Source organism: Mirounga angustirostris, unplaced genomic scaffold, assembly GCF_029215605.1.
Source record: "Mirounga angustirostris isolate CCGP_5_RB_7025 unplaced genomic scaffold, mMirAng1.0.hap1 SCAF_3, whole genome shotgun sequence".
NCBI classification, from domain to species: Eukaryota; Metazoa; Chordata; class Mammalia; order Carnivora; family Phocidae; genus Mirounga; species Mirounga angustirostris.
The window spans coordinates 72,186,856-72,210,689 of NW_026991711.1; positions in this window are offsets into that span (position 1 = coordinate 72,186,856).

Here is a 23,834-nt window from a genome sequence, read left to right on the forward strand (position 1 = left end):
TTAGCGGTTGGAGGGACATCCACTCAGGCCTCTTCCCAGAATGCACGCTGTGTGTTTGTTTTAACAAAAGTTACATCACACTCCGTGCATTGTTCTGTGTGACGTTACGTCTTTATTTGTGAATGGAAGTAATGTGGGTTAATAGATCAGTACAGGGCATCAGAACGGTGCTTAAGCCCCCAGTCCCTACTATTACTGGCTGTGTGTTTTGAGGCAAATTATATAACTTCTTTGAGTCTCACCTTTCAAATGGGTGTCATGCTACTTCTCTTTCAGAGCTCTTATGAAGATTAGAGGTGATATACATAAAATGCCAGGCATATGCTCAATAGTGGGGATTGTTATTATTTCTAATAAACTATTTAAATTCTAGAATATTTTTCATTCTTGAACTGCAAACATACTATATTTTTCTCTAGATTCGAACAAGATGGGTTGTAATTTATAGTCTTCAATGCTTTATTTTGATAAATTCTCAATGGGATTTATTCCTGCTTTCTTTTATATATATATATTTTTTTTTTCTTTTATTTAAATTCAATCAGCCAACATACAGTACATCATTAGTTTTTGGTGTAGTGTGTTCCTGTTTTCTTTTTTCAAATCAGATTTTTTACCGTTTAATGCACATTGGAATTACTTGGGAAGCTTGTAAAAACCCCAAAGCAGGCCCACATCACAGTCTCTAGTTAGGAACTAAGCTCCAGTTTTCTTCAAAAGATCAGTAGGTGATCCCAGTATTCAGGCAAGGCAGAGAATCATCACTTCATATGATGCTCTGTGAGTTCTCAAGAAATGAGCATATAGGCAAGAATGGAATCGAATTTCATTTGCTCAGTGTATTTGTATTAATGGAAGCGCTTACTACCTTTCCCCTTTTAATGTTATTAATGTATTAAATATTATTAATTACCTAATATTCAATATTTAAATACACATGTGGACTGAATGCCAGAAAGAGACAATGAGATCCAATAACATACTGTAAATTGTAAAGTGCGTATATTTTTATTATAAAGCACATTAAAGAGTATTTCGAAAAATAGGGGAGAAAAAAGAAAGAAAACAATTCACTAATAGTCTCACCACCTTCCCATCTATCAGTTTCTGCTGGTATACTAGCATTAGTATATTTATTATATCAGGAGGCTTTAAAGATTTTTTTTTTATTTATTCATTTGAGACACAGAGATACAGAGAGAGAGAGAGAGCATGAGCAGTGGGAGAGGCAGAGGGAGAGGGAGAAGCAGACTCCCGGCCGAGCCAGGAGCCCGATGTGGGGCTCGATCCCAGGACCCCGGGATCACGACCTGAGCCGAAGGCAGACGCTTAACTATCTGAGCCACCCAGGCGCCCCTCTATCGGGAGGCTTTAAAATACATAACTATCCTATCACTGTTCTAACTCTGAACACCTTGTCATTAGCAAACAATTAGAGTGAACAACTGCATCGTAGGGCCAGTAGCTTCGGGCTGAGAGCTGGGCAGCAGGTAGAGCCCCACCGGTTGGGCTGAGCACAGCTCCCCACTAACATTGCTCACAGTGGCCAGTCTACATTCATTCAAACCCTTTTGGTGACTTTGATTCATTTTCTCTTTCAAGGTGGCATCGCTCAATGAGAATGTCAGGGTGACACCAGGGATGGACTGGAAGCACGCGGGAAGGATAGATGACCATCTCCACATGTAACTAAAGCTGGATTCTAGTACTTAGTTCTCCATAGAGAAGCCTCACTTATTAAGAGGCTGTTCATGAAACCTCTGGGAGGATGGACAGGCCACAGGCAACAGTGGCTACCTGCAGAGGGGAAATGTGTGGCTGGGAAGGAGAATTTGCCCTATGCCCTTTCATATCATATTCATATATTCCTTCTCCAAAAAGGTAAATAGAGTTTTAAACCATCTGTTCTTCTATTCTTCAGTACTGATCAGTAATTTCTATTGTCCCTTCTCTGGGACAGGTGCTATGTTTTCCCATTTGCTTTATTCATGCATTTACCTTGTAATAATAATTGTGCAAATAAACAGACAGTTCTTGACCTCTGGAAGCTTACTGATAAGCCCACCCACAGGTATTCAGAGGAACCCAAGGACAAACAGCAGACAATTCGCTTGATGTCAGTCACAAGGAAGGTGTATTTGAGGGAACAGGTCGTGGGAGGAACATACTTGGACAGGGTGGAGTGAAAGGGAAAGAACCTTTCTTACAGAAGAGATTCCAGGGAAGGAAGGAAAATTTCAGAGCTTGTTTCAGTGGCAGAAGAGACGTTTGTGCAGTGTGGGGGAGGAAGCACATTCCAGACACAGGTGCAGCCTGAGAGGTAACCTAACCAGAGCAATAGCACAACTCATGAGGGGGCCCATTTATCTTGGGGTCCCATGACTGACAACTTCTTCATTGTAAAGTGACCTGTGGGAATTTTAGGGTGAGCTTAGAACAGTGTCAGAGATGGTAGGCCCTCAATAGGTGGATGTTAGCTGACTGCATTTATCTAACCCCAGGAGAGGGGAGCCCCCTTATTTTGGAGGGCTCTCTCCTCTGCATTGCACAGTCTGCGAAGATAGCACATTTATACCTACTGCCCTAAGTGAACTGAAGGCAAAGGAACAGAGAGGTGACATTGAAAAGTAGGCTGGGACATTTTAGGCAGCCCAGAGCTGCCCAGCGAAAGGCCTGGACACAGAAGGAGAGGCTCTTGGCACCTCTTGGAAGGAGAATGGTCAGTGATTAGATGGAAGGCAGGAGACGTTTTAGAATAAAATGGATGTCCCCCAGATAACATACCAATGATGATTCTCTGGTCAGGTCCTCACCGAAGCATTTCTAGGTAATTGTCATCAGCACTGGGAACGAAGATGAGAGAGGCACAACCTTGACCATTTTCATGACCCCCTCGACCACCCTTCACTACACACCCTGTCATCTTTGATTAAATGTACCTTTCACTGGATTCATATCCTTTTGCTGCAGGTAGGTACCCTCGGTCTTCAGATTTTATTACAACTTGCAGTGATTTTATCTCTTTGTCTGTTTTCTTTTACCCCCTGAGCAATGAGCTCTGTGAGGGTAGGAAGTAGGTCATATGTCCAGGTTAATCACCCCTGTGACCACACAGTGACTGGCACATAGTAGGCATTTAATGAATATTTGATAAATTAGAAGAACAAATGAATATTAAAGAAGAAATGAACAAATAGAATTTACTAGCTTAGTCTAACACAAGATTAAACTACTAATCATTCTCCTGTTTTTTCCATTACATTACATTCTAGCTTAGACCCATGGCTTCTATGCTAATCCCAGCACTTCGGGTCACTCCTTGATTGTTTTTTATCTGCTTCAGCTGCCAGGAGAGACTGATATGGCAGGTGAAAGTCCAGAACTGGAAAGTTTACCCCTTCAGCCCTGGATGATCTGGTCCCTCCAGCTTCACTTCTCACCCCTTTGTGACATGTTCCAACTGACCTGAAGACCTTTCAGACTCTTGAGTGCACTATGTTCACTCTCTTTTGCCACCTGGTGTTTGCACATCTGTTTCTTCTGTCTTCCTTCCTGCCCCTGCCTTTGACACCCACATCTGAGTTTAGCACCCTTTACCGGGGATCCTATCCTGTATATCTCTGATTTCATGCTTAGCTCATTAACCTGGAATTGCATTTTTAAGTAGTTGTGTTCATTTACTTATTCATCAATAAATATTTATTGTGTATCCATGATCTCTCAGGCACTATTTTAGGTACCAGGGACCTGGTAGTGAACAAAATAGGCAAAATCCCTGTCCTAAAATTACATTTTAGTGGAAAGAGATGAGCAATTAACAAGTGGAGACACAGCTATATAATAGGTCACGTGTTAAGTCCTATAAAGAAAAATGAAGCAGGGAAGACAGAGGGAAATAGGGGTGGGAAGGTTATTTTAGATGAAGCGATCCAGAAGGGCATCCTGATAAGGGAACATTTTATCATCAGCTCAAAGGAATCGGGAATAAGCCATGAAGATGTCTGGGGACACATATTCCAGAAACAGTGCAAAGGCACTGAGCCAAGAATGTACTTGACATATTCAGGACATTGAAGAAGCAGGAGGTGATGTGGCTAGAGCAGAGTGACCATGTCAGCCTTTAATCCAAGCTGTAAGCTCCATCCGGTGAGAGATCACGTCTACCTGGCTCAGTGCTGTATTCTGCAATATCTAGCATGGAAGCTGGCACATGCTGTCAAGGTACTGCATGAACTCACTTCTTGGGGCAGCTTCCCCATCTGATGGCTTCACCATCTGATGACTTCGCCCATCAGGTCCTGAATGGGATAGACAGAGAGGAGGATATTGAGCTTGGACAAGGGCAGGTCTGGGTAATGGAGGAACTAGATAAATAAAACAAGAACAGGAAAGGGTTGAGGGATTGAGAACCAACTTGAGGGTTCTGCTTGGTGCTCCAGGGATCAAAGCTGACCATGGGACAGTGCTTTAGAAATGGCCTCTCATACCATGTCACATCATTAAAGCTGCACTCTTTAAGTCACTAGTAACGTCGTGTCAGATCAATCCAGTATCCTCTCCTTACTACATGTTTGATACTGCACTGAATGTTTTCCCTGGATTAGTTTAACATGACTGTTATGGAGATTATTTGATATGATGTCTCCATTTTACAGATGAACAAACTGACACTTGGAGGGTCAAGTAACCTGCCCATGATCCCACAAGCAGTGAACTCAAGTGATAGGATTCCAAAGGCTTCACTCTTAACCCCTGTACCATAAATACCTCCTTCTTCCTCCTGCCCCATCATGGTGAGATGATCTTATTATTGTGGTAGAGACTTGCAGCCAAATGAAGGGACAGAAACTAAACCTCAGATCTGAGTTACACTTGACCCCAAATCAGTGTATTTTCAAATCGAATGACAGCAGTTGCCCCATGGTTTTGTTTTGTTTGTTTTCTGGGTTGGGGTCGAGCCTATAGAAATGAGTGCAAGAACCAACTACAGTTAGAGAGAAGACTTTGACAAGGAATCTGTGTCCCATGAGGCTTCAAACTGACTGAGGACAGTACACCTCACTAAGAGGGAACCTGGTGGTAAAAGGAAGTTTTCCTAACAAGGGAACGTCTGGAGATTTTCATGAAAAATGGCAGGCAAGTTCTGGAAAAACCCTGTCATGCTCTATCTCTCCAAGACACAGATGAGATGTGTGATGCTCCCACTGGGACAAGAACTGACAGGAATTCTGGTGCTAGGGAGGACAGCAGCCCTCACCATAGGGATCAAGATGTGCCTCCAAAAACAACAGCTAATGATTCATTCGCTTATAATGGAAAGGACACAATGGAGATGTTTTGGCTGTTGATGCTGAGCCTCACTATACAGGTCCCACAATGTGTATTAGGAAGGAAATGGTTGAGTGGAAGTTCATTAGATTTCTCTCAGTAACCTCTAACACTACTACAACCCAATTCAAAGAGACTATGGAATTCAGGATGACTAACTCAAGCCCCGCTAAGAGTGGCGAGTTCCCCAAGAAGACCTTTAAAGGAGCGGTGTGGGCTTTCCCATCTCTATCTGCTTCCCTCTTGAGATTCTCTAAAGAAGAAATCAAAGAGACTAAAGCCAGGAAGTGGCTTTTATCCTGTGATCTCACTACATCCCACTTGGTGCTGCAGTGCCCAAAGGGGGGCCTCTTCCTTGAAGTGATAAGAAGAGCTGCTTGGTTGAAGATATCAGTGGTCATTGGAGCCTATGGCAGTCTTGTTAACAGGACAAGGGGCCTAGGTCATAATCTCTAGGAATCTCCTGTGGCTAAAACTGTGAAGAGTTGACATGTGGGCCAAACAATGGGTGAGTCTATCCCCCAGATTGGAGGAAAATGAGCAGACGCACGAAAGATGCTTAGGCCAGACCCTTACAGCATCACAAAAGAATTCAGAACACCAGATCAAATGTCCTTCCTGCCCTTTAACTTTCTGGGTTTTCTGTGAGAACATTGATGTCTTTATCAAGAAAGAGGGATGCATGAGCACCAATTCCTCAGAAAAGAGAGAGCCCATTAAAACCCATCAGGATCAAGACAGAACACAGCAGAACAAGCTATCATGGGGAAAACAACAACATCTGCCTCTATCTGGTCTAAAGGCCGGGCGGTTAGTGCAGCGCGTGGCCCTGTAATTTGGAGCCGACTGCCAGGAATCCAGTCACTGGTCTCCATGAACCACAGCATGAATTCTGTGTATTTCAGAACACAATGTTGGTTTTTATAATTGTAAATATGTTAAGTTAGAAATTGAGAGACAGTCGTTAATGTCAGGAAGCCAGATCTTGTTTCCAAACACAACACAATGTTTTTTTGTTGTTGTTTTTTGTGGGGGTTTTTTTGTGAATGTGGTTCCACTCTCCTTCAGCAGCAGAGAGAGCATCTGGCAGAGGGTTAGGAAACCTAGGGCTGGCTGTGGTTTTGCCACTAACTAGGTGACCGCTGGCATTTCAAATAATTCAGGATGTTAGAGCCTACAGGGTGCAGTTCCTTGGTCTAACCACAATAAGAGAGAGAAAGATGAACAGTCCAAGGCATCAGTCCTGTAGGAACTTGCATCTGTGTGAGGAGATAAAAAAAACCTGAGAGCAGAAGGGAGGGCATGATGGGTGCTACATAAAAGTACAAAGTACAAAGGAAGAGATCAACTTCAACTGGGCAAGATATATTAAATAAGCATATGGGGGGCATTCTAGGTAAAGGAAAGAGCATAAGAAAAACCCCACGATGAGATACCACTTCACACCCATTACGATGGCAACTATCAAGAAAAACTCCAGAAAATACCAAGAGTTGGTGAGGATGTGGAAAATTGGAGCCCTCGTGCACTCTTGCTAGAAATGGATAATGGTGCTGCTGCTTTGGAAAACCATCTGGCAGTTCCTTAAAAAAATGAAACATAGGGGACGCCTGGGTGGCTCAGTCGGTTAAGCGTCTGCCTTCGGCTCAGGTCATGATTCCAGGATCCTGGGATAGAGTCCCGCATTGGGCTCCCGGCTCAGCGGGGAGCCTGCTTCTCCCTCTGACCCTCTCCCCTCTCATGCTGTTTCTCTCTCGCTCACTCTCTAAAAAATAAATAAAATCTTTAAAAAAAAAAAAAGAAACATAGAATTACCATGTGATCCAGCAATTCCACTTCTGGGTATATACCTGAAAGCATTGAAAACAGCAACTTGAACAGACATTTGTACATTCTCGTTCATAGCAGCATTATTCACAATAGTCAGAAGGTGGAAGCAACCCAAGCATCCACTGGTGGATGAATGAATAAACAAAATGCAGTCTATGCATACAATGACATTTTATTTTGCCTAAAAAAGGAAGGAAATCCTGACCCATGCTTACAACATGGATAAATCTTGAGGACATAACGTTAAGTGAAATTAGCCAATCACAAAAAGATAAATTCTGCGTGATTCAAATTAGATACATAGAGTAGTCATCAGATTCACAGATACAGGAAGTAGAATGGTGGTTGCCAGGGGCTAGAGGTCAGCGATAGGGGGTTACTGTTCAGTGGGGACAGTTCCAATTTTACAAGATGAAAGAGTTCTGTGGATGGATGATGGTTATGGTTGCACAACAGTGTGAATGTACTTGACGCCACTGAGCTGCACACTTAAAAATGGTTATAAGGGGCGCCTGGGTGGCTCAGATGGTTAAGTGTCTGCCTTCGGCTCGGGTCATGATCTCAGGGTCCTGGGATCGAGTCCCGCAGCGGGCTCCCTGCTCCTTGGGAGCCTGCTTCTCCCTCTGCCTTTCTCTCTCGCTCTGTCTCTCATGAATTAAAAAAAAAAAATGGTTATAAGGTGGTAAGATTTTTAAAAAATTTTTCTTTAGAGAGAGAGAGAGAGAGGAGGGACAGAGAGAGAATCTTAAGCAGGCTCCATGCCCGCATGGAGCCTGATGTAGAGCTCAACACGGGGCTCCATCCCACGACCCTGAGATCATGACCTGAGCTGAAATCAAGAGTCAGACACTTAACCGACTAAGCCACCCAGGCACCCCAAGGTGGTAAGTTTTATGTTATGTGTATTTTATCACAAAAAAGCTCCCCCCACAAAAAAAAACAACAACCAGGCAGAGTAGATTTAAAAGAAATAAAGAGTCTGTGAGCAAAGGGCTTAGAAGATGTATCAGCAGATAAAGGCAGATCAGGTCTTGAGTCAGGTCAGGCCAAATCTTGTGCTACATGTCATATGAAATAAGAAGGGAGAGGACAGGAAAGTAGGTGATCGATGGGTAGAAATAAACTTTGTCTTGAAAATGGCATGGTGAACGTCATGGTCATGTTGGGTATCAATAAGTTTTATGCTCTTTTGCTGTAAATACGGTATTTGGAACTACTGCAGCTTCATTCTTGCTATTGAACCTGAAGAGAGGCAGATAGATTCTTATCCAACATTAACAAAGTCCCATAGAGCCGCACAACATTCCTTACTCCTCCCTCAGACAAGCACCTTTATATCTGTATCAGGTGAGTATCTCAGGAGGCAGGTCTAAATCAGGATAATTGGAGGGCAGCTGAATAAAATAGCCCTTTACGAAGATGTGGGTGGGGAATCTCAAAAAATAGAGCAGAATCTGCAGGGAATGGGGACTGTTACCATCCCTGGACCTGTAGGGTAAGAGGAGGAAGCAGTTACTGGCTCAATAAGGAATGAGTCCTGTGGATCAGAGGCTCTCCTGAGAGTTACAGTGACCTTTGATGCAGGGATGCAGCCTGTCCTAGACAATCCCACAGGGAGGTGACCTGGGGTAGGGGGAATGCCCTCACTCCCTCCTCCTTCTTTCTGGGATCTCCTGCCAGGATTCTCCCCTGACCAAGGCCCAGCTGGAAGCCAGGGGTTTAAGGAACCAGTCTGATGTGATCCAGTGTCTCCTTGAATGAACATCAGCCTCACCTGGAAGCCTTAGTCAAACACAGTACACTGGAGCCCCGCCTCGAATTTCTGATTCAGTAGGTCTAAGGCAGGGGCAGAGAATTTGCATGTTTAACAAGTTCCCAGGTGATGCTGATGTTTCTGGTCTGGGGCCTACATCTTGAAATGCAACTCATATTTGGTCAGCCTCTCACAACAAACAGGAAGACAGATGGAGAGGAGATCTGGAAAGGCAAACAGCCTGTTTACTTTAATTAAAGGTGATGCTGGACTGATTAATCTCACAACCTTTGCAGGCCTCAGTTTCTTACTGAGAAATGAGAGAGATCTGCGAGGGCCCTTCTAGCTCATTCTGTGATCCCATGGACCCTGGGGTGCAGAATCTAAGGCCATATCTCTGAATGACCACAAAGGTGACACTTCTTACAGGTAAGGCAATTCTTACTGCTATCGACTATCTGGGGTTGGACAGTAGTTTATGGAATTGTGCACGGGGTTATGTAAATCAATTCGTATCTACGTTTTCTGATTATTTTTCCTATTGGGTGTAGAGCTATTTGGGAAAGGATATAAACAATTGACTTTTCCATCTTATTTCTCTACGGATGAAAGGAGGCATTCACTGCATCAGATAAGCTATGTTCCAAAATGGGGGGGGGGGCTTTAATTTGTGTAAAATCAATCATCAAGGAGATACCACAGGAGAATGTATCTAATTAACAAAAGCCCGGTTGGTTTATTCGAACTATGCCTATAGAATCATTATTCGGCGTAACTTAAGAAATACTTTTCACTTTTCAAGAGCTCATTTGTTAAAATCAAAAGAAATCGGTTGTCCTCCTGGCTATTGGTGGCTGTGCACATCTGTGAGTGTGTGCTCAGGCGCGGAATGTTTATGCTTCCCTTGCCGCATGTTTGTTTTTGTGTGCCGTGTATTTACAGCGACGCAGATGATGCAGAGGCATAGCTGAAAGCCTTTGGAAAATTCCCATCTGTTCCTTGGTTCCCCTTTTGTCTTCAATTTTGTAAAAAAAAAAAAATTTCATAAATTTTTATGCAATGTCTGGTTAAAAATAGACTCCCTCGTGGCAGTCATCAGAGGCAACTTCCAGGAATCTTAAAACATCTTTTGCATAATCCTTCTGCTTTCTCTTCAGGGTATTTCTGACCCAGAAATTGAAGCTGCTTGTAAATTACTGATTCATGTATTCATTCATTCAACTGTGACTACGAAGGCAATTCATGGCTGAAGGACACGTTAGGTAAGTCAGGGGGAAGTGACAGTTCAGTTGGGAATTTGTGTCCTAATTCTGAGAGATGGAAGAGTTTCAGCTTTTTTTTTTTTTTTTAGATTTATTTATTTATTTGAGAGAGTGAGAATGAGAGAGAGTACATGAGAGGGGGGAGGGTCAGAGGGAGAAGCAGACTCCCCGCCGAGCAGGGAGCCCGATGCGGGACTCGATCCCAGGACTCCAGGATCATGACCTGAGCCGAAGGCAGTTGCTTAACCAACTGAGCCACCCAGGTGCCCGAGTTTCAGCTTTCTTTAGGGTAGATGTTCGTGAGAAGCTTTCAGAGGCCTGGGCCTATGGAATAGTCGGGGCTCTACGGACCTGTTTCTTCATTGGACAAGTTTTATTGAGTATCTACAGCACCTGAGAACTGGTGCTGGTGTCCTATATGGGCTCCTGGTGTCCTGGGCACGGACATGTGCAGGAGGAGCCATAATAAGGTGATGAATTCTTCCAACACATTTCTAAGGTCCCTGAAGACAGAGACTGAGTTGGGCATTTCATGACTGTAGTTCTAGTAGCCTAGAACATACTGGGTGCTCAGTACATACTTGACGACGGCGTGGAAGCACAGAGGAGGAGTTGATGGGTCCTGCAGGGGGTGGAGGAGGGGCCAGGAGGACTCCCAGCTCACTAGGGGAAGAGGGAAGAAGAGCACCCTTACCCCTGCCTTCCTAGGAGGCCCTGGGCAGCCCACACTCTTATCTTTAAGGTTCTATTTGTTTTGACGAATAAATAAAAGAGACCAACAAAACAAGCCTGGATTCTGTTCTAAACATATTACCTCAAGCTGTCAGCCTGAAAATGTCTGTAGCATTTTCCATGTAAATTCCATTCTGATGGGCTTCACTGGTCTCTAGCGTGGCAGTGGTTGACTCAAACCAAATTTCTTCCGACTTCGAAATTCACTCATTGTGAACAGAAGAGACCTGAGCATTACACCTGCTGCTGTCCCTACTTGCCTTCTTCTCGTTCCCTTGTTATTTCTGGGAGCACGGGCAGGATATTAGGTGGGGGTGTAGGTGAATATGGTCAAAGCTGGACATTTTATTTAAATAGGAAGAAAAAGAAAACTCCCAATTAATTGACACTTTTCCAGGAACTGTCTGATTCTGGGTTAAAGAGGCAGGGCATCCTGTTTAGTTAACAGTGGGGGCAGGTGGGGATAGGAGTGGTGAGAGGGGAAACTGTCCACCTGACTCTCTCTTCCTCTGACCAGCCACAGACTGAGACACATGAAGGGACCAGTGGCTGCTGGAGCCAACTGGACAAGTTCTTGAGAGCCAGTTGCTAAATTTTCGGAAATTTTGCCAAGTTGACGTCCATTATTAAAATTAATTATACAAGCTTACAATTTGATAAACTATTTGTTTATAGAAGGTATTAAATGATATAAACTCGTAACTCCCTAATTATTTTACTACATCTTGCTATTTCTTATGCTTTTAAGGTTATTTACATCTATTGTATTGGAATGCTGGAAATAATATATGATGGTATATTACCATCTTTCTCTTCTCCTTTCTATATTAGCTTAAAATTGCCCACGGTGGGAGTGTTTACACCAGGGAAATTGGCAGCGCTAGAAATTTTTTCCCACCAGAGAGTCAGTTATTAAACATTTACTAGCGTACCACCATAAGGGACCTTCTGAAATCTCTTAGGAATAGACTTGCTTAAGTTTCCATAGGCCTTGGGGTGCTATGTGCAGCCCAACTTAGTGATCTCTGAGGATAAGACAGAGATCCTGAGCAATGTTTGCTGGACCATAATATTGGGTCTATTCCTAGCAGCCTGGTTGTTCTGTACTGGGGCAAAACATCATTCTGTAGTTGGAAGTATATAATTATATGATAGAATATAATTCAAATACCACTTAAGTATGCAGTTCAATGATTTTTAGTATATTCACAGAGTTGTACAACTAGCACAATCAATTTTAGAAGATATATCACTCCCAAAGAGACCCTGTGCCCATTAGAAGTCAGTTCTTACTTCCCCCAGTATTCTCTTTCCCCTCCAAGCCCTAGGCACCCACCAATTTCCTTTCTGTCTCTATAGATTTGTTTACCTGGACACTTCATATAAATGGCACCATACACTAGGTGGCCTTTTTTTGACTGGCTTTGTCCACATAGCATAATGTTTTCAAGGTTTATCCATGCTGTGCCATGTATCAGTCCTTCATTCCTGAGTAATATCCCATTGTGTGGATATACTACATAAATATATCCTTCCATCAATAGTTGGATATTTGGATTGTTTTCACTTTCTGGTTACTATGAATAAGGCTGCTATGGTCATTCATGTACAAGATCTTCTGTGGATGTATGCTTTCAATTCTCTCTCTTTTTTAAAGATGTATTTATTTGAGAGAGAGAGTGCAAGCAGGGGAAGGAGCTGCTGAGCATGAGCCCGACATAGGGCTCGATCCCAGGACCCCAAGATCATGACCCTGAGATCATGACCTGACCCAAAACCGAGAGTCGGCCACTTAACGGACTGAGCCACCCAGGTGCCCGTTATATGTTTTCAATTCTCTTGGGTATACAAATACCAAGAAGTAGAATTTCTGAGTCACATGGAGACTCTCTGTTTAACCATCTGAGGGACTGCTAAACTGTTTTCCAAAGTGGCTGCACCAGTTTACATTGACATCAGACTTGGAAGAGGTTCTAACTCTCCATATCCTTGCTAACACACTATTATCTCTTTTTTTTTTAAAGATTTTATTTATTTATTTGAGAGAGAAAGAGCACAAGCAGGGGGGTGGAGGGACAGAGGGAGAGGAGAAGCAGGCTTCCCGCTGACCAGAGAGCCTGACTTGGGGCTCAATCCCAGGACCCCGGGATCATGACCTGAGCCAAAGGCAGATGCTTAACTGAGCCACCTAGGCACCCATGCCTGTTTTATTTTAGTCATCCTAGTGGATGTGAAATGGCATCTCACTGTGTTTTTGATTTGCATTTCCCTATGACCAATAATTTTGAACATTTTTTTCATTGCTTATTGGCCATTTATGTGTATCTTCTTTAGAGAAGTTTCTGTTCAGGAGTCTTTAAAAAAATGAAGGGAATTTAAGTCTCTCCTAAACCATCTGCTGTCCAAGTTAACTAGTACCCAGTCCCTTTGGCTTTTCGTCATGAGGGCTTCAGCCCAGCCCCCTGTGGAAGGCTCCAAGTTCCTGCACCTCACTCTAATTGAGCCAATACCCATGGAAACACTTTTGTGCATTTCTGAAAGACTCACTTTTGCTGCCAACTTTGCAGAAGCTTCACCGAAGGATCCCACCTGCCTCTTATTATAGGTCAGTGATTTAGTCCTTCCCTACCGATTCTGAATAATGTTGGCTGTAGTTGGGTATCTCCTCTCCTCTATAGTGAGATCCTCTCTGTCTGACCTTTGAACTCTCTCTCAGGCCACACCCTGTACCTGAAACACCCCTTCATGGCTAGCTCAAAACCCCTCTTCTTCTGATATTCAAATAATCCTAAAATCAGACTTTTCTCACCAAATGTATCCCAATAAGCTGGACCAAGATGGTGACTTCTTACCCTTTTCCACCCCCCACCAAAACCCATCTTGTCTGAACTTGCCCTCCACACAACTGCACCAAAAACTCTTGCACCATTCCTATGTTCATTTCATTTCACTAACACATTTGTTATTTGTCTGGGGCTGGTTTGCCCGGTCATAGCTGTTAGTTTGAATCAGTGAGTTCTACCTTACATTATGAACTTCTAGAAGAAAGAGGCTTTTCATTCTTGGTTACAGCTACTAACAAGGATGTTCTGCTTTCTGGGTGCTTGGGTGGCTCAGACGGTTGAACATCCCACTCTTGATTTCGGCTCAGGTTATGATCTCATGATCATGAGATCAAGTCCCACATCGGGCTTTGTGCTTAGCTGGGAGTCTGGTTGAGATTCTCTCTCCTTCTGCCCCTCCCCCTGCTTGTGCTCTCTAAATAACATAAAATAAAATATTCTGCTTTCAGACCAGAGAGATTTGATTCAGGTTCTTGCCTGTAGTCACTCGAGACTGCAGAACTGAAGTGATACTGTTCACTCCCATAGCACACATGTTAACTAGAGGAAGGGAATGCAAAGCTGAGTGAGACCAACATTCATTAAGACCCTTTTTCATGTGCCCTGCCCTGTGTTTCCTGCTTTAAACATAGCACCTTAGGGATTCTCACCTGAACCCAGTGAGGAAAGTATCATTGTTGTCACTTTCTAGATAAAGTTCAGAGGTTCAATAGTGCACCTGAAATCAAACCATAAGTTCCGGAACCAATATGCAAATTCATGTCTGTGCAAATTTCTCTGTTCCTGTGGCCTCCTTAAGTATATATGGCAAGTAGTACTATTCACCATACTTGTTTAGAAGACAGAGCCTCAGAGCTTTCTCAGTGCATACATTGATCACAAGGGAGGGAGGATGGCAGTGAAAATCCATCTATTCTACACAATTTATCCAATATATGTATTGTACTGATGGGTGAATAGTTTCATTTAGGTACAAGAAAGACAGAGAATACAATGAAGTATGTATAGACATTCCATTTTTCCCCCCTTGTGATTGTTCTAAGTAGAATTTTCATAGAGAAAAGACATATGGATCATAAGAATAAGTTTGTGACCCAATTCTTGCCTGCATGATGGTAAGAATGGATTGCTCTGGGGACGGATAAGAGGCTACTATGTTTGGACTAAAAATCCTTTAAAGGGTCCCTTTCTCTACGCATTTCTGGGCTTGTAAAATTTTTTGCAGTCTATAGCAGTGGATCCAGGTAGTGTCCAGGAGAGTGGAAAGGGTCTTAGGGAAGATTCCGCTAAGGCGAAGTGAAAGGCTTTTTTGCCCCCTAACTATGAGCAACTGATTATGAGAACACCATCAGGGCATGCAGGTGGAGTGTAGCTTATTCCAGATGAGGCAATGTCTATCATCTGTCTCATCTTTTCCTCCTGGGCCTATTTCCCTCTCAGCCACTACTTGGAGAGTGGAGAGATGAGGGGTAAGACATGGAAGGGAAAACAGAACAACTCTTTTGACCTATTCCTGATGATTTCACCCTTGGATCTTCACATTTTTATACATCTACTTTTTATTTTAAAATGAAAACTATATGAAACATTTAAGCTACCATTACATTTTACAAGCAGTGTGAATGAATTTAGACCATTTTCTTGAGAGGATGTTTTGATAGGAGATCAGCAGGGTGGAGCCAGGGACAGGACTGTATAATGCGTGTATGTGGGTGGGGAGTGGAGGTGGTGGAGCTGGGATTTAGAAAGTAGCCTTGTTGTCTGGAGCTTCTGTTTCTCTTGATTTGTGGGGACAGAACTTGCCACAGAACAATGGCAGTGGTTGAAAGTTCTCCCAGTAGCCGGGAAAGACATAGTCCAATGGACATACAATGTGAACCATAAACATAAACCGTGTGTGTAATTTTAAGTTTTCTAGGAGCCACATTTTAAAAACATTTTTAACATTGTTAAAAAGAAGCAGGTGAAACTAAATTTAATAATATACTTTATTTGGGGGCACCTGGGCGGCTCAGTCGATTAAGTGTCTGCCTTTGGCTCAGATCATGACCTCAGGGTCCTGGGACTGAGCACCGCATCAGGCTCCTTGCTCAGCGGGGAGTCTGCTTGTTCCTCTCCCTCTGCCTCTCCCCCACTGCTTGTGCGCTCTCTCTCAAATAAATAAAATCTTTAAAAAATAATAATATACTTTATTTAACCTCCTATATTCCAAATATTATCATTTTGACATGTAATCAATTTTACCTCCTATACTCCTATACTTGTTCACATGGTGAAGGAAGAATCTCCAGGGGCATAAAAGGGCAAGTCCCAATGTATGTTTGCTTTTCATACCGTTGCTTGGATCACATTGCCAATATCCCGTTGGCCCAAGCAAGTTTTATGGTCAACCTCAGAGTCAATGTGAAAGGGAACTATGCCATGGCATGAATTTAGGGAGGTGTTGGTATTTCTATAACAATCTACCATACCAGGGGCGCCTGGGTGGCTCAGTTGGTTAAGCGACTGCCTTCGGCTCAGGTCATGATCCTGGAGTCCCGGGATCGAGTCCCGCATCGGGCTCCCTGCTCGGCAGGGAGTCTGCTTCTCCCTCTGACCCTCCTCCCTCTCATGCTCTCTGTATCTCATTCTCTCTGTCTCAAATAAATAAATAAAATCTTTAAAAAATAAAAAAAAACAATCTACCATACCATACTTTATAGAATATATGCTATTTGTGTTTCATGCTCCCCACATGTGCAGCTTTTTATTTTGGAACTATGGGTTCTCAGAGTGCCTTGTTTTCTGTTATAGCCAGTCTGGAAGATGGTCTCCAATAATTCTTGCTACCTGGTTTTTATATCCCTAGGTACTCTCCTCCCATGTTGAATAGGGTGACCTGTGCAACCAATAAGTTATTGTGAAAATGACACCATGTGACTTCAGAGGCAAGGTCATAAAGAACATTACAGCTTTTGCCTTGCTTACTTGGACCACTTGCTTTGGGAAAGTCAGCCACCATGTTGTGAGGGCCCTTGATCAGCTGTATAAAGAGATACACATGATGAGGCATTGAGGCCTCCTACCAACAGCCAATATTAACTTATCAGTCACATGAATGAGTCATCTTAGAAGCAGACCCTCCAGCCCCACTTAAGTCTTCAGATGCAACTGCAGCCATAGCCAATATCTTGACTGCAACCTGATGAGAGACCCTGAACCAGAACCACCCCTGAAGCCATTCCCAAATTGCTGACCCACAGCAAGTCTGAGATAGTAAATATTTATTATTGTTTTAAGCCACTGAGCTTTGAGATAATGTGTAATGCAACAGTAGGTAACTAATACAATTACCTACTAATTTCATTTAGGAAAGAGATCAAAGGATTCATTAATATGTCATATTTGGTTACATAGAAAAATTAAATATATTTGTCTTCAATACCAAATCTAAATGTTTTCCCTAGAGGTGAAATGTAATTTGCCTTTTATATAAAAATGTTTTTTCTTTTTTTTTAAAGATTTTATTTATTTGAGATAGATTGAGGGCAAGTGAGCAAGCAAAAGAGAGAGAGAAAGCATGAGCACGCAAGCACAAGCAGTGGGGGAGGGACAGAGCGAGAGAGAGAAGCAGGCTCTCCACTGAGCAGGGAGCCCAATGCAGGGCTCGATCCCAGGACCCTGGGATCATGACCTGAGCTGACAGCAGTCGTTTAACCAACTGAGCTACCCAGGCGCCCCTATATAAAAATTTTAAAATAAGAAATAAATGAATAAGCAAATTTTATATTTTGAGCCAAACATATCTACCATCATGAAATGTATAGTTCCCTGTAGCAAATGAAACTAACAAATCTTTACTTTGATTTTTATGCAAAAGAGATATATTTTTAAACATTTTAAAGTATAGTGAGCTAAGGAATTTAGCTAAACAGCTTGTCCATGGGGACTTCTAAATTTTCTTCAAACAAATCCTAGATATAAAAATGGTTTGTGGAGATTCCCTTGGGAATTCCCCTAAATCCTACTTTACTGCTTGGTACATTATGTGCTCTCAGTACATAGCATTGAGTCATTCGAGATTTAGGCAATACAGTGTTGTGTTGCTTTTCCTTCCACTTCTCTCTGCCTTCTTTTATCATGCCAGGAAATGCATACAAATGCAAATGGTCTTCAGAATGATAAAATCTGCCCATATATTAAAAACTCAGGCTTTCAAAGCTAATGATCATAGCTATTAAAACATAGCCTAACCTCATATACCTGCATCCTAACCCTCGATCTGAGAAAGTGAGTTCATGAACACATGACAAGTTGAGAAGTAGCCTAGTTATTCTGGAGAAGACCCCAAACATTTAAGAATTGGTAATATTTCTGGGGCACCTGGGTGGCTCAGTCGTTAAGCGTCTGCCTTCGGCTCAGGTCATGATCCCAGGGTCCAGGGATCGAGCCCCGCATCGGGCTCCCTGCTCGGCGGGAAACCTGCTTCTCTCTCTCCCACTCGCCCTGCTTGTGTTCCCTATCTCGCTGTGTCTCTCTCTGTCAAATAAATAAATAAAATCTTAAAAAAAAAAAAGAATTGGTAATATTTCTGAAAATGGGTGTGAAGGTAGAAATAAAAACAGAAGGAACAATTGAATATTTATTTAAACTGTATTTAGGGCCCCAAATACCCTCCTTACCTCAGCACAGTAGAGGACTGTCGTGTCCTCTCCCCAGCAGAAGTTTGGGGTTTTATTCTCTGGAGAGGTCTCTGAACTGCAGGATACCAAGCACATACCCTCACCCTGCCCCTAACCCTAACCCTGGATCTGAGAAAAAAAGAAAAAAGAAGATGTGGTGTATATATACAATGGAATATTATTCAGCCATAAAAAAAGAATGAAATTGTGCCATTTGCAACAGTATGGATGGAGTTAGCGAGTATTATGCTAAGCAAAATAAGTCAGAGAAAGAGAAATACCATATGATTTCACCCATTTGTGGAATTTAGGAAGCAAAACAAATGAGCAAGGGGCGGGGGAAAGGAAAGAGAGAGGCAAACCGATAAACAGACTCTTAACCACAGAGAGCAAACTGATGGTTACCAGAGGGGAGGTGGTTGGGGGGATGTGTGAAATAGGTGATGGGGATGAAGGAGGGCACTTGTGATGAGCACCAGGTGTTGTATGGAAGTGTTGAATCACTATATTGTACACTTGAAGCTAATATTACACTGCATGTTAACTAACTGGAATTTAAATAAAAACTTTTTAAAAATAGCCTAACCCTGGAGTGTATGTCAGTTGCCAGCGATAGAATTTATACCACAGACTTACTTTGATAGTACTCTTAATTGTATAACCTCTTCTCTCATTTTGTTTCTCTTCTGGGTTTTTTTTCATGCTTCCTTTTTGCTTTTCAGTGGTTTCCATGTTTTATATCCAGTATCCTGTTTCCTCTTTAGTAAAGACTTCTAAATCTTGAGAAATTAAAAATCCAGTTAAGACATTTGTGGCTATATAATGAATGGAAAATAACCTTGTTTATCTAATCCTAACCTTAGAGTAGTCCTATCTTTGTCTTTTTTGGGTGCTTCTGAAGCTTCCTTTTAAATATTGTTTTTCTGGGCCCTTTTCTTGACTTTTGATCTGGGAGCTAGGCATTGTGCATTTTCAAAGCTTTTTCTCTTCCTCCTTTTCCATTCTGACTTCAGGTAAGCTGGATACTTCAACTCTTTCTCATTTTTGTTTTTGCTTTGAGGATGCATTTTGGGGTCCAGCAATTCCTACTTCAGAGTCCTCAGACATGGTCCTGGGCCTTTTTTGTTTTATAGGTGCTCTGGCTGCTTGTGTCCTTATTCAACTCTTTGGCCCCAACATAATTCTTCATTCATATTCCTCTTCACTCAGGCTTTCTTCTTCTTTTTCTTTTCTCCTGTAATAGTGTTATCACAAGTTTCATTTCAATCCAGCTACATCTACTTAAATATTAAATAAATAACTCACCAGCTACTCTTAGGGCAGGAAAGAGTTGATTTTTGCTGTCTTAGGGACTATGTCAGGTTTTCTTGGTGCCTCTTATGGTGGGTAAAGTAACTGACATGGTTGCCAAGAAGTTTATTACTATTTTTCACATTTGCTAAATTTTTTGGTTTTTTTTTTTCTTTCTTTTTAAATCTGGGCTTATCTCAATAGGTTTTGCTGCTTGTTCCTTTGTTTCAGATTCCACAAACGTAGATATTGGATCTCCAGTAGACCTACAACATAGTATACTTCTATAAACAACATTGTCACACTTCCCAAATGCTCTTTCAGTCCAGGTGCAACTAACATTTTTTGGAAAGTAATTTCTATGACAATTTAAAAGCAGTGTTAAATATGTAAGGATTTAATAACTATATAGATTAAGCTTTTTGCAAATCCTCTATCTTAGAAGGTCAATGAATTTTAACTTGAATATTTAATATATATAATCTATATCTATATCATATCTATATCTATCTATCTCCTAACCAGGTAAATATTTTTAGTGTTTTATTATAGGTAGTACATGGAGATTAAGAACTCAACTTTTAGAGTCAAATGGAGCTGGAGTTGAATCCTGGCTCCATCGTTTACTGAAGTAATTTCTCTGAGCTTTGGCTGCCTCATCTCTCAATGGAGATAATAATATGCACCATGTGGGGATTATATGATGTAACATATAATAAAGTACCTAGCATTGTACTTATGCGAGTCAGTGGTATCTGCCATTATCTTCTTTGTTTGGATAAGCTATATGTGTTTCTTGACTCTTCCATATCATGCATTTGTTTTGTGCCAGGGAAGATGTTTCCATAGCAAGAAATTTATTCAAGTATTGCACTTTGCAATGATTGTCTAACATTAACTTTCTGTTTCTAGGCATGATTATAGCTCTTCCTATCTGTGAAGTAAACCCAAAAGAAGTTGAGATATTCAATTAAGTAATAGAGATTCTCACCTGAGACACAGGGTCATTAAAAAAAAATCAAGAAGTTGTTGCCAATACTATATGTCATGTGAAATCCAGACTCTTCCCTATTTGGAATACTTGGTCTAGTAGAACTTTTTTTTTTTTTTTAAGATTTTATTTATTTATTTGACAGAGAGAGACACAGCGAGAGAGGGGACACAAGCGGGGGAGTGGGAGAGGGAGAAGCAGGCTTTCCGCCGAGCAGAGAGCCCGACGCGGGGCTCGATCCCAGGACCCTGGGATCATGACCTGAGCTGAAGGCAGACGCTTAACAACTGAGCCACCCAGGCGCCCCGGTCTAGTAGAACTTAATGGCAGGCTCAGTCTGGCCATAATTTTCTTGGAGTTTCTTATCATTTATTCATTCAATAAATGAAAGAGAAAGACCCCAAAATAATCAATTGTCAAGGGTGAACAGGCCCAATCCAACCCCAGTCCCAGCCCCAGTTCTGTCTTTTGTCTACAAGTTGCCTACAATTTGTCTGATGCCACCCTGGATGTGGAAAAAGGAGTAGAAGCGAAGCCAAGAGAAGGCGTGCCACTTGGGCCGCCAGCGTTTCCTCCATTTGACATGGAAGGGACACATGGATTTCCTGTGGGTTTTGTATACAGTTCAGAAAATGGCTGGACTTAAGCTATCTTCAGGTACCCCACCCAGAGATGTGTCCTCCAGGCAGGGGCAACTCTATGTGCTGTGTTGGGGACTGTGGGTAGAAAGAGCTCAAGCTTGAGCCTGAGCCAGACCTCCATGCCAGGGAACTACATGGCAGAGAAGGCCATCTGAAGACTCATCCAGGGAACCCACAGATGTGTTCCAGCAGAGACCTGGCATGCAGACCCTACCATACAAAAGTCAGACTGTGTGAAGAAGCTATGGCAATCCAGAGAGAGGAGATTGCCTTTCACTCTGGACAACCCAGCAAGGAGCTGCTCCTATGCATTCTGCTCCACCTCCTGCCTGCCCACTGAATAGGCCAAGTCACTGGATGAGTGAGAGTGAAAGTGTTTGCAGACTGCCTTCCCATCCCTTATGCTGAACTGCGGGGGGAAGAGAAGGACTTGGAATGGAATGTAAGGTTAGTATTTTCTAAAGAAAACATTTAATTGTGCAAAATATCAAATGTAAAGATAGAATAGTGTAGTAGCTTCTACCAATCAGCTTCAGTAATTAGGAACTCAGCCAAGCACATTTCATCTATGCCCTCCAACTTCTTCACCCCCAATTATATATGAAGCAAGTCCTAGATATTATACTATTCCACCCATAAATATTTTAGTATAAGTCTCTAGAAGATAAGAACTTAAAAACAACCATTAGATCCCTGAATGTTATCACATATTCCCTGAGTGCGTCATACTTTTTTATGGTTTATTTGAATCAGGACCCAAATAATTCCATACGCTGCAATTGGTTTTTATGTCTTTTAAGACTTTTAATCTATGGTTTCCTCCTCCTACTACTTTTTTCTCTTGCAACTTATTTATTGAAGAAACTCCGTTGTTTCCCTGTAGTTTCCCACAGTCTGGATTTTGCTGATTGCTTCCATGTGATGTTGTTGAACATGTTCTTCTGTCCCTGCATTTTCTGTAAATTGGTAGTTAGATCCAGTGGCTTGGTCAAGTTTAAATTATTGTGATTTTTTTGGCAAGACTATTTTGTAGGTGATGCTATGTTCTTCCCTGAGAGGAATGTAATATCCAATTGTCCTGGCCTCTGTCTTTTTTAATTGTGGTAAAATCATATATATGTATATATAATTTCCCATCTTAGCCATTTTTAAGTGTACAGTTTACTAGTGTTAAGCACATTCACATTGTTGTGTAGCCAATCTTCAAGGCTTTTTCATCTTACAAAACTGAAAGTCTATGCCCATTAAACACCAACTCCCCACTTCTCCCTCCCCTCAGCTCTTGGTAATTGTCTCTATAAATCTGACCACTCTGGATACCTCATATAAATGGAATCATACCATATTTGTCTTTTTGTGGCTGTCTTATTTCACTTAGCATCATGTCTTCAAGTTTCATCCATGTTGTAGCATGTGTGCAAGTTTCCTTCCTTTTTTAGGCTGAATAATATTCCATTGTACACATCCTGTTTAACCATTCATCTGTCAATGGACACTTAAGTTGCATCCACCTTTTGGCTACTGGGAATAGTGCTGCTATGAACATGTGTATACAAATAACACTTTGAGACCCTGCTTTCAATTCTTTGGGGTATATACCGAGAAGAGGAATTGTTGGATCATATGGATATTCAATTTTTAGTTTTTTTTGAGGAACTGCCATACTGTTTTCCATTCCCACCAACAGTGCAGAAGGGTTCCAATGTGTCCACATCCTTGCCAACACTTGTTATTCTCTGGTTTTTCTTTTTTCTTTTCTTTTCTTTCATTCTCCTCCTCCTCATTTTCCTCCTCTTCCTCCTCCTCCTTTTTATTATTATTATTTTTGGCTGTAGTCATTCTAATGTAATGGGTATGCAGTGATATCTCATTGTGGTTTTGATTTGTATTTCCCTAATTTAGTGATGTTGAGCATCTTTTCATGTGCTTGTTGGCCATCTGTATATCATCTTTCGATGTCTATTCAAGTCTTGTCAGCGATGTGATTTACAAATATCTCCCCCATTCCCTAAGTTGTCCTTTCACTCTGTTTATTGTGTCCTTTGATGCACAGAGGTTTTTGATTTTGATGTAGTCCAATTTGTTTATTTTTACCTTCGTTACCTGTGCATTTTGTCTTATCCAAGAAATCCTTGCCGAATCCAACGTCATACAGCTTTCCCCCATTTTCTTCTTTCTTTTAGTCATTGATGATCATTGTCAAGATAACTTTCATCAGAGGTTCCAATATTCCAATTCTGTTCTTCTTCATTTATCAGCTGGAATGCTTTTATGAAGAGAAGTTTCTCCTCATCCACTACTTTATTACCCTAAGCCTCATTTTAAACATGAAAATGTGTTCTTTCTCTCTACTTACAAGTTATCAAAACAATGTCTTAGTTCCCTACCATCCTCAAAATAAGACAAATGAGTTGAGGGTTTTTTTTGAGTTTCACTATGAACTAACAGATTTAATAATTTTTATGTGTTTAATCTACTACAGTTATTATTTTTTAGTATTGAT